A 10910-nucleotide genomic window follows, 5' to 3' on the forward strand; every position below is an offset into this window, starting at 1 on the left:
TGAACCCCAAGTAGGTAGGCTGAGGCCTCCCTCCACATCAGCCAGCATGGTTCCACTGGTTCCTGTATAAACTGGGCTGTTTATCTACTTTTGATTAAAAAAAAAAGTTTGCAAACCTTGAATTTTGTTTAATTCTTCCATTTGCATGTAAGAAAGCAGTTCAGTGAGAGAAGAGGGACTTCCCCAACACTGCACAGCACACCATGAGACAAGCCCAGATCTTCAAATTCACAGAAAATCCTAGTAAGAATAGTTTCTCAAACACATGTATCTTGTAGAAAGTGCCTAGAAATTCTCCGCCACCCTTATGGCAGAAAGTGAAGAGAAACTAAAAAGCCTCCTGATGAAAATGAAAGAGGACAGTGGAAAAGTTGGCTTAAAGCTCAACATTCAGAAAACAAAGATCATGGCATCCGGTCCCATCACTTCATGGGAAATAGACAGGGAAACAGTGGAAACAGTGTCAGACTTTATTTTGGGGGGCTCCAAAATCACCACAGACGGTGACTGCAGCCATGAAATTAAAAGACGCTTACTCCTTGGAAGAAAAGTTATGACCAACCTAGATAGCATATTCAAAAGCAGAGACATTACTTTGCCGACTAACGTCCGTCTAGTCAAGGCTATGGTTTTTCCTGTGGTCATGTATGGATGTGAGAGTTGGACTGTGAAGAAGGCTGAGCGCCAAAGAATTGATGCTTTTGAACTGTGGTGTTGGAGAAAACTCTTGAGAGTCCCTTGGACTCCAAGGAGATCCAACCAGTCCATTCTGAAGGAGATCAACCCTGGGATTTCTTTGGAAGGAATGATGCTGAAGCTGAAACTCCAGTACTTTGGCCACCTCATGTGAAGAGTTGACTCATTGGAAAAGACTCTGATGCTGGGAGGGATTGGGGGCAGGAGGAGAAGGGGACGACCGAGGATGAGATGGCTGGATGGCATCACGGACTCGATGGACATGAGTCTCAGTGAACTCCGGGAGATGGTGATGGACAGGGAGGCCTGACGTGCTGTGATTCATGGGGTCGCAAAGAGTCGGATACGACTGAGTGACTGAACTGAACTGAACATTACATCATTGGAAATATTTTCAGGGCCTATTTCCTCATGAATTAAGAATTCCTTTGGTTGCAACAGAAATCCACTGAGATGACTTTGGCCAAAAAGAAGGGCTCCATTACAAGGGGCTAAGAGAACACAGAGCAGGAATGAATCCCAGGCCAGGAATGCAGCTGGAGCTAGGGATTCAAACAGCTTTAGAAATCTCTCTCCAAATCCTGCTTTGACTCTTCTGCATATCCACTTCATCCTCCATCCTCTTCAGATCAGATTTTTCTACTTTGCTATCCACGTGGCAGAAGACAAGATTCTACCTCCTCCCGAGGTTTACGCTCCTGGACTACTAGTTCCACATTTACTCACTTTTTTTTTTATCAGTTTTAATGATGCATCAGTTACATACAAAAAATTTATCCTTTGTTAAATAAAGAATTCATGCGAGTGTGTGCATGCTCAGCTTTGTCCAACTCTGTGAGACCCCATGGACTGTAGCTCACCAGGCTCCCTGTCCAGGGGATTTTCTCAGCAAGAATTACTGGAGTTGGTAGCCATTTCCTCCTCCAGGGGATTTTTCAAACCCTGAGATAAAACCTGCATCTCTTGCATTGGCAGCTGGATTCTTTTACCACTGAGCCACCTGGGAAGCCCACAGAATTCATGAGTTTCAACAAATGCATAGAATTATGCAACCACTATCACAATTAAAATATAGAATATATCCATCACTCCAATATCATTTTTCTGTGCTATTTTCATTCATTTCCTCCCCCATTTTCAGCCCTGGAAAGCACTGATCTGTTTTTCTAATATTTTGACTTCTCTAGAATTTCCTATAAATACAATCACGTAGTATATGACTTTTTTTTCACTCAGCATAATGTTTTTGAGATACTTTTCTATTATGAGTATTGGTGGTTAGTTCCTTTTGTTACTCAGCAGTATTATATTACATAAGTATACCACAATTTGTTTATCCATTGTTAATGACATTTGGGTTGTTTCCAACTGGGAGCTGTTATGAATAAGGCCACTGTGAACACTTACATACAAGTCTTTCTGTGGACACATGTTTATGTTTTCATTTCTTTTGGGGAAATACTGAGGAATGGGATTGCTGGGTCATATTTTGAGTGGATGTTACACTTTAAAGAAAAGTCTCAAACTACTTTCCAAAGTGGCTATACCATTCTGCATTTCACTCAACAATATGTGAGCATTCCAGCTGCTTCATATCCTTGCAAACCCTTGGCATGGTCAGTCTTTTTCATTTTAACAGGTATGCCATGGTATTTCATTGTAGTTTTAATTGGTATTTTCCTGAAAAATAATAATGTTTAGCATCTTCTCATTGCTTATTTGCCATCTATATCTTTTCTTTGGTGAGGAGTTTAACTCTTTTGTCAATTTTTAGAGAGTTGATGGTCTGAGTTGTAAGAGTTTTTATATGTTCTAGATATGAGTCCTTTATCAGGTATGTGTTTTGCTAAAACATTTTTTCCCAGTCTGTGGCTTCTCTTTTGACTTTCTTAACAGCTTATTTCAAAAATTACCTTTTAACATAAAGTCCAATTTGTGAATTTTTTCTTATTGTTCTACTTGCTGAGTCCTAGCAAAGAAATCTTTGTCTAATTCAAGGTCTTATTCTTTCTGATGTTTTCTTCTGGAGGTTTATGTCAGTGATCCACTTTGATTTCAATTATTTCTCTCCTCAAACCTAATTCTCTGTAGTGGGACTCTGTGAGCTTCGGTCTGATGTTCATCCCTAAACCAATCTATATGGTCAGAGCCAGGGAAATGCTCTGACCTCCCCAGCATGATCACATGCCTGCTCTGGTTCAATCAACAGTGTCCAGAGCTGCAGGGCAAAATATGGCTGCCACCAAGACCAATGTGTTAGGAAAAGGGGCATATCAGTAACCAGAGAATGGGGATTTATTAAGACAACCTAATTGTCACCCTGCTTATTTAATTTATATGCAGAGTACATCATGAGAAACGCTGGGCTGGAAGAAACACAAGCTGGAATCAAGATTGCTGGGAGAAATATCAATAACTTCAGATATGCAGATGACACCACCCTTACGGCAGAAAGTGAAGAGGAACTAAAAAGCCTCTTGATGAAAGTGAAAGTGGAGAGTGAAAAAGTTGGCTTCAAGCTCAACATTCAGAAAACGAAGATCATGGCATCTGGTCCCATCACTTCATGGGAAATAGATGGGGAAACAGTGGACACAGTGTCAGACTTTATTTTGGGGGGCTCCAAAGTCAATGCAGATGGTGATTGCAGCCATGAAATTAAAAGACGCTTATTCCTTGGAAGAAACACAAGCTGGAATCAAGATTGCTGGGAGAAGTATCAATAACCTCAGATATGCAGATGACACCACCCTTATGGCAGAAAGTGAAGAGAAACTAAAAAGCCTCTTGATGAAAGTGAAAGTGGAGAGTGAAAAAAGTTGGCTTAAAGCTCAACATTCAGAAAACGAAGATCATGGCATCTGGTCCCATCACTTCATGGGAAATAGATGGGGAAACAGTGGAAACAGTGTCAGACTTTATTTTTGGGGGCTCCAAAATCACTGCAGATGGTGACTGCAGCCATGAAATTAAAAGACCTTTACTTCTTGGAAGAAAAGTTATGACCAACCTAGATAGCATATTCAAAAGCAGAGACATTACTTTGCCAACTAAGGTCCGTCTAGTCAAGGCTATGGTTTTTCCAGTAGTCATGTATGGATGTGAGAGTTGGACTGTGAAGAAGGCTGAGCACTGAAGAATTGATGCTTTTGAACTGTGGTGTTGGAGAAGACTCTTGAGAGTCCCTTGGACTGCAAGGAGATCCAACCAGTCCATTCTAAAGGCGATCAACCCTGGGATTCTTTGGAAGGAATGATGCTAAAGCTGAAACTCCAGTACTTTGGCCACCTCATGCGAAGAGTTGACTTATTGGAAAAGACTTTGATGCTGGGAGGGATTGGGGGCAGGAGGAGAAGGGGATGACAGAGGATGGCATCATGGACTCAATGGACATGAGTTTGAGTGAACTCCAGGAGTTGGTGATGGACAGGGAGGCCTGGCGTGCTGCGATTCATGGGGTCGCAAAGAGTCGGACACGACTGAGCAACTGAACTGAACTGAATGTGTCCATGTATACTGTGATCTGGCTCTACCCATTTAACACTTAGTATTTTAACCAATTAGCTTGGAATATTACAAGGTTGATTATTAAATGAACAAGTCTTACCAACATTCAAACACAATTTTCCATATTGCCTAACAAAGTCCTAGTCATTCTTCTATGCCTAATCTACTAAAATATCATCCTCATTGTGAACCCTTGAGGGACTCCTCAGACTTAAAACATATTTGTCTTCCCCAGTGAACTATTAGCTCCTCATGGGCAAGAATCTTATCTTGTTTGTCTCCGTCTCAAAGACTAGTTCAATTCCTGGCACATAATAATTTTTGGTGCTTGTTGAATATTGAGTTTGTCCTATAACTCTGTCAAATATTGATTAAAAAATGAGAACCACTATGAAGACTCTCAAATTACTTGGCAGAATTTTTTAATAAGAAAATCATCACTTGAGATTGATGGCCAATTTATACTCAATGGAGAAAAAATTAAGGTAGACAATGTAAAATCAATCTCACTCTGACTTCATACCCTTGCTGGGGAGAAACATATTTCAAATGCTTCCTTGTATTCATGATGTACAAGGTTGAGCTGAGGCCCACTGACTAGTTAGCTTTATCACGAAAGAGCCTTGTGATCAGTAGAGTCCAATACATATAATCTTGACTGTAAAGAAGGCTGAGCACTGAAGAATTGATGCTTTTGAACTGTGGTGTTGGACAGGACTCTTGAGAGTCCCTTGGACTCCAAGGTGATCCAACCAGTCCATTCTGAAGGAGATCAGCCCTGGGATTTCTTTGGAAAGAATGATGCTAAAGCTGAAACTCCAGTACTTTGGCCACCTCATGTGAAGAGTTGTCTCACTGGTCAGACTCTGATGCTGGGAGGGATTGGGGGCAGGAGGAGAAGGGGACGACAGAGGATGAGATGGCTGGATGGCATCACGGACTTGATGGACATGAGTCTGAGTGAACTCTGGGAGTTGGTGATGGACAGGGAGGCCTGGTGTGCTGCGATTCATGGGGTCGCAAAGAGTCGGACATGACTGAGCGACTGAACTGACTGACTGACATGGTATTCTGAGAGTGATACTACAAGTGATACTTCATTGGCACAGTTACTCAAAGAATAGCAAATATTAGAGGGAAAGTCTGTGGTAATGAACTATAGCAATGAAATATTGAAAATTTACCCCCTCAAAAAGCTGTGGCCTTCAAATAGGAATTTCTGGATGGGACTTAGAGGCAGAAGTTGCCAAGAAGCAAGTAGGAGCTGATCAAGTCAGAATAATAACTTTAAATAAAAACTGTTGTTGAAGAAATTTATCTGTACTCTTCCTTCAGGTATTAAACATGGACATAAAAGCTATAACTGTCACACGTTTTTTGATTTTGAAACAAAACAATTTCTAAATGTTTAGAATATGTCCTTTAAATAAAAGAATGTGTACAAGCATAGAGAAGAAATTTCCATCATAAAACCTTTACATAAATTTTAAGCAGTGGTGGAAAGTGTATATCCTGCTTTCAAGTGCTAAAGGAAGCTTTTTGAAGGATACGTGCATGCTTAGTTATTCAGTCATGTCCAACTTTGTGTGACCCTTTGGACTGTAGCCCACCAGGCTCCTCTGTCCATGGGATTTCTCAGGCAAGAATACTGGAGTGGGATGTCATTTCTGCCTCCAGAGGATCTTACTGACCTAAGGATCGAACCCATGTCTTCTGCATTGCAGACAGATTCTTTACCTGCTGAGTCATCAGGGAAGCCCTTGGAAGGATATGAATGTGTGAACCAGCAAGACTTCAGGGTTGTGGAAGAACAGAGAGCCATTTCTTTCTCGGTTCCCATCATTCTGGAGTCTCTACGCCCCAGTGTTGGTTCCCACAGAGCCCATCCTAGCATGCTGCATGTTTAGGTAATTCTAGAAATCTTCCTGCATGGGCAATGTTGTGACTGGGTAAACAGGGTGGCTTCTGGATCTCTCCAACAAAGGACAAATGACTGAATTTGAGAAAAACAGATCCATAGATAACTCAAAAATCTCAAGAGGCAGAGGACAAGTAGAGAAAGCTTTTGTTTTCTTTTTAATTTGGGGGAGTTTCAGTTCAGTTCAGTTGCTCAGTCATGTCTGACTCTTTGAGACCCCATGGACTGCAGCACGCCAGGCTTCCCTGTCCATCACAAACTTCTGGAGTTTACCCAAACTCACGTTCATTAAGTCAGTGATGCCATCCAGCCATCTCATCCTCTGTCATCCCCTTCTTCTCCTGCCTTCAATCTTTCCCACCATCTGGGTTCTTTTCAAATGAGTCAGCTCTTTGCAGCAGGTGGCCAAAGTATTGGAGCTTCAGCTTCAGCATCAGTCCTTCCAATGAATATTCAGGACTGATTTCCTTTAGGATTGACTGGTTTGATCTCCTTGCAGTCCAAGGGACTCTCAAGTGTCTTCTCCAACACCACAGTTCAAAAGCATCAATTCTTCAGCACACAGCTTACTTTATTATTCAACTCTCACATCCATACATGACTACTGGAAAAACCATAGCCTTGCCTAGATGAACCTTTGTTAGCAAAATAATGTCTTTGCTTTTTAATATGCTGTCTAGGTTGGTCCATCCTAAAGGAGATCAGTCCTGGGTGTTCATTGGAAGGACTGATGTTGAAGCTGAAACTCCAATATTTTGGCCACCTGATGCAAAGAACTGACTCATTTGAAAAGACCCTGATGCTGGGAAAGATTGAGGGCAGGAGGAGAAGGGAACGACAGAGATATGGTGGTTGGATGGCATCACCAACTCAATGAACATGGGTTTGGGTGGACTCCAGGAGTTGCTGATGGACAGGAAGGCCTGACATGCTGCAGTTCATGGGGTCACAAAGAATCAGACACAACTGAACGACTGAACTGAACTGAACTAGGTTGGTCATAATTTTCCTTCCAAGGAGTAAGTGTCTTTTAATTTCATGGCTGCAGTCACCATCTGCAGTGATTTTGGAGCCCAAAAATATAAAGTCTGACACTGTTTCCACTGTTTCTCCATCTATTTGCCATGAAGTAATGGGACCAGATGCCATGTTCTTAGTTTTCTGAATGTTGAATTTTAAGCCAACTTTTGCACTCTTTCACTTTCATCAAGAGGCTCTTTAGTTATTATTTGCTTTCTGCCATAAGAGTGGTGTCATCTGCATAACTGAGGTTATTGATATTTCTCCCAGCAATCTTGATTCTAGCTTGTGCTTCTTACAGCCCAGCATTTTGCATGATGTAATCTGCATATAAGTTAAATAAGCAAGATGACAATATACAGACTTGAAGTACTCCTTTCCTGATATTAAACCAGTCTGTTGTTCCATGTCCAGTTCTAACTGTTGCTTCTTGACCTACATACAGATTTCTCAGGAGGGAGGTCAGGTGGTCTGGTATTCCCATCTCTTGAAGAATTTTCCATAGTTATGACCTACACAGTCAAAGTCTTTGTGTAATCAATAAAGCAGCAAGAGATGTTTTTCTGGAACTCTCTTGCTTTTTCAATGATTCAGTGGATGTTGGCAATTTGATCCCTTGTTCCTCTCTCTTTTCTAAAACAGTTTGAACTGTTTGCTAAAACGTGGCTTGGAGAATTTTGAGTATTACTTTACCAGTGTGTGAGATGAGCGCAATTGTGCGGTAGTTTGAGCATTCTTTGGCATTGCCTTTCTTTGGGATTGGAATGAAAACTGACCTTTTCCGGTCTGTGGCCACTGCTGAGTTTTCCACATTTGCTGGCATATTGAGTGCAGCACTTCCACAGCATCATCTTTTAGGATTTGAAATAGCTCAACTCGAATTTAATCACCTCTACTAGCTTTGATCATAATGAGGCTTTCTAGGGCCCACTTGACTTCACATTCCAGGATGTCTGGCTCTAGGTGAGTGATCACACCATCATGATTATCTGGGTCATAAAGATCTTTTTTGTACAGTTCTTCTGTGTATTCCTGCCACCTCTTCTTAATATCTTCTGCTTCTGTTATTGGGTTTAGTTCAAATCAAAACTAGATGACTACAGGGAGGGACACTTGGTCTGAACTGGGGTAGAAGTTGACAACAAGAGCCTAGTGTAGCTTCTTGGTGGGAGGGAGAGAGACTTCCTCAAGATTTTGTACTTAATTTTGGACTTTATGCACCATCCTAGATTGCAATGTGAACTAGGGCTTAACTCTTTTTTTGCTCCTTTATGCATGGGTTATGAATTTGTATCTTGTATCTGTTTCTTGTAATTTTTCTGCTATTTTGGAGTGGGGGGAGTAAAAGGAAATCAATTCTAAACAAACCAGGCTCACATAACAAATTTTTAAAGAACAGAAAATTTTATACAATTGTTACTTGACTAACTTATCCACCTTCCTTTTTAAAATTTAAAAAAACATTTTTTTAATGCAGACTCTTATTTGAACAACTGCTACTTTGGAAGTTCATGATGTTCACTAAAATTATGTGTTTTACAATAAATGCTGGAGAGGGTGTGGAGAAAAAGGAACCCTCTTACACTATTGGTGGGAATGCAAACTAATACAGCCACTATGAAGAAAAGTGTGGAGATATCTTAAAAAAACTGGAAATAGAACTGCCATACGACCCAGCAATCGCAATGCTGGGCATACACACTGAGGAAACCAGAATTGAAAGAGACGCGTGTACCCCAATGTTCATTGCAGCATTGTTTATAACAGCCAGGACATGGAAGCAACCTAGATGTCCATTGGCAGACGAATGGGTGAGAAAGCTGTGGTACATAAACACAATGGAATATTACTCAGCTATTAAAATGAATGCATTTGAATCAGTTCTAATGAGGTGGATGAAACTAGAGCCTATTACACAAAGTGAAGTAAGTCAGAAAGAAAAATACCAATACAATATATTAATGCATATATATAGAATTTAGAAAGATGGTTAACAATGACCCTATATGCAAGACAGCAAAAGAGACACAGATGTAAAGAACAGACTTTTGGACTTTGTGGGAGAAGGCGAGGGTGGGATGATTTGAGAGAATAGCATTGAAACATGTATATTATCATATGTGAAATAGATCACCAGTCCAAGTTCAATGCATGAGACAAGGTGCTCAGGGCTGGTGTACTGGGATGACCCTGAGGGTTGGGATGGGTAGGGAGGTGGGAGGGAGGGTCAGGATGGGGAACACATGTACACCCATGGCTGATTCATGTAAATGTATGGCAAAAACCACCACAATATTGTAAAGTAATTAGCCTCCAATTAAAATAAATTTTTTTAAAGAGTTAGAATAAATAAACAAAATTTTGTGATTATGCTTTTATTCCCTCTCATTTTTTTATGATGTAGGTAAGTTATTTACAATATTTCTCATACTGAGTTTGGTAGCTCTGAGAGATTTCTAAAAATCAGAACAATCAATAATTGTGTGATGCTGGTGACTCTCTCTGAGCTATTTGAATGGGTAAATGGGCACTTCTGCTTCTAAATAAGAAATAGTTACCTAAGAGGTACCTTGAGCTTTCCAACTATCAAAAGTCTTCTTGTTGTTCAGTCACTCAGTCATGTCCTATTCTTTGCAACCCCATGGACTGCAGCACACCAGGCCTCCCTGTCCTTGACTATCTCCCAGAGCCTGCTCAAACTCATGTCCATTGAGTTGGTGATGTCATCCAACCATCTCATCCTCTGTTATCCCCTTCTCCTCCTGTCTTCAATCTTTCCCAACATCAGGGTCTTTTCCAATGATCTAGCTGTTCACATCAGGAGACCAAAATATTGGAGCTTCAGTTTCAGTATCAGTCCTTCCAATGAATATTCAGGGTTCAAAAGTCTTCTGTCTCACACCAAAAAAAAAATGTTATGGCTTGAAAAATGAAATCTGAGGGAGAGATGTATGCTCAGCCAGAAGCTCTCTTGTTTATTTGTCCAGGCTTTGCACCTGTCCTATAAAACCCAACTGCAAATGACTTAACCAAAAGCTTATTTGGTAGAAAGTAGCTTAGTCAAAAGTACTTTGGCTAAAAGCAAATTGATCATTGTGAAAGATCAATATAGATCAAAAAGATTTATAGTTGATATAAAAATTTGATTAGAAAATACTGACACCAGTTAGCAATTTTTGATGTATTACTAACTTAGAAGCTACTCTCCATGGATCTCTTTCTTGAGAATTATTGAAGGGGTTTCTTTTACCTTAGAAAAGTTAAAGTTCATTCTTAGTGAAGCATTCCTTCCCTGTTCTGTTTATAACAGTAAAAATTTGAAACAACCCATCTCTAATGACAAGAGATGAGTCCCACATTTGAGCTGCTACTAAAATCCATGATCTCCATCTTTATCTTACAAATTTTCACTTTTCTTCAACCTATTCCAACCCCACCTCATATACCCTCACTTTTAACAGATGGCCTTACCTCCTTTTCTACAGAGCAACTAGAAGACACCAGAAGGAATGAAGCCTCACATTCCTCCTCAACCATCTGAGAACTTGCCTTCATCCTTCTGTTTCAGCGATGGAGGAATCCTGTCTTTATTGGAAGCTAATCCTTCTGTGCTCTGGGACTTACAATCTGTGTTCTTGAGCTCTTCTCTCTCTCTCTCTCTCTCTCCTTCTACCCCCATCATTCTTTCTCTATCCTATGCCATCAATCTTTTCTTTACTCAGTTCAGCTCAGTCTCTCAGTTGTGTCCAACTCTTTGTGACCCCATGGA

Source organism: Capra hircus, chromosome 21 (genome assembly GCF_001704415.2).
Source record: "Capra hircus breed San Clemente chromosome 21, ASM170441v1, whole genome shotgun sequence".
NCBI lineage: Eukaryota > Metazoa > Chordata > Mammalia > Artiodactyla > Bovidae > Capra > Capra hircus.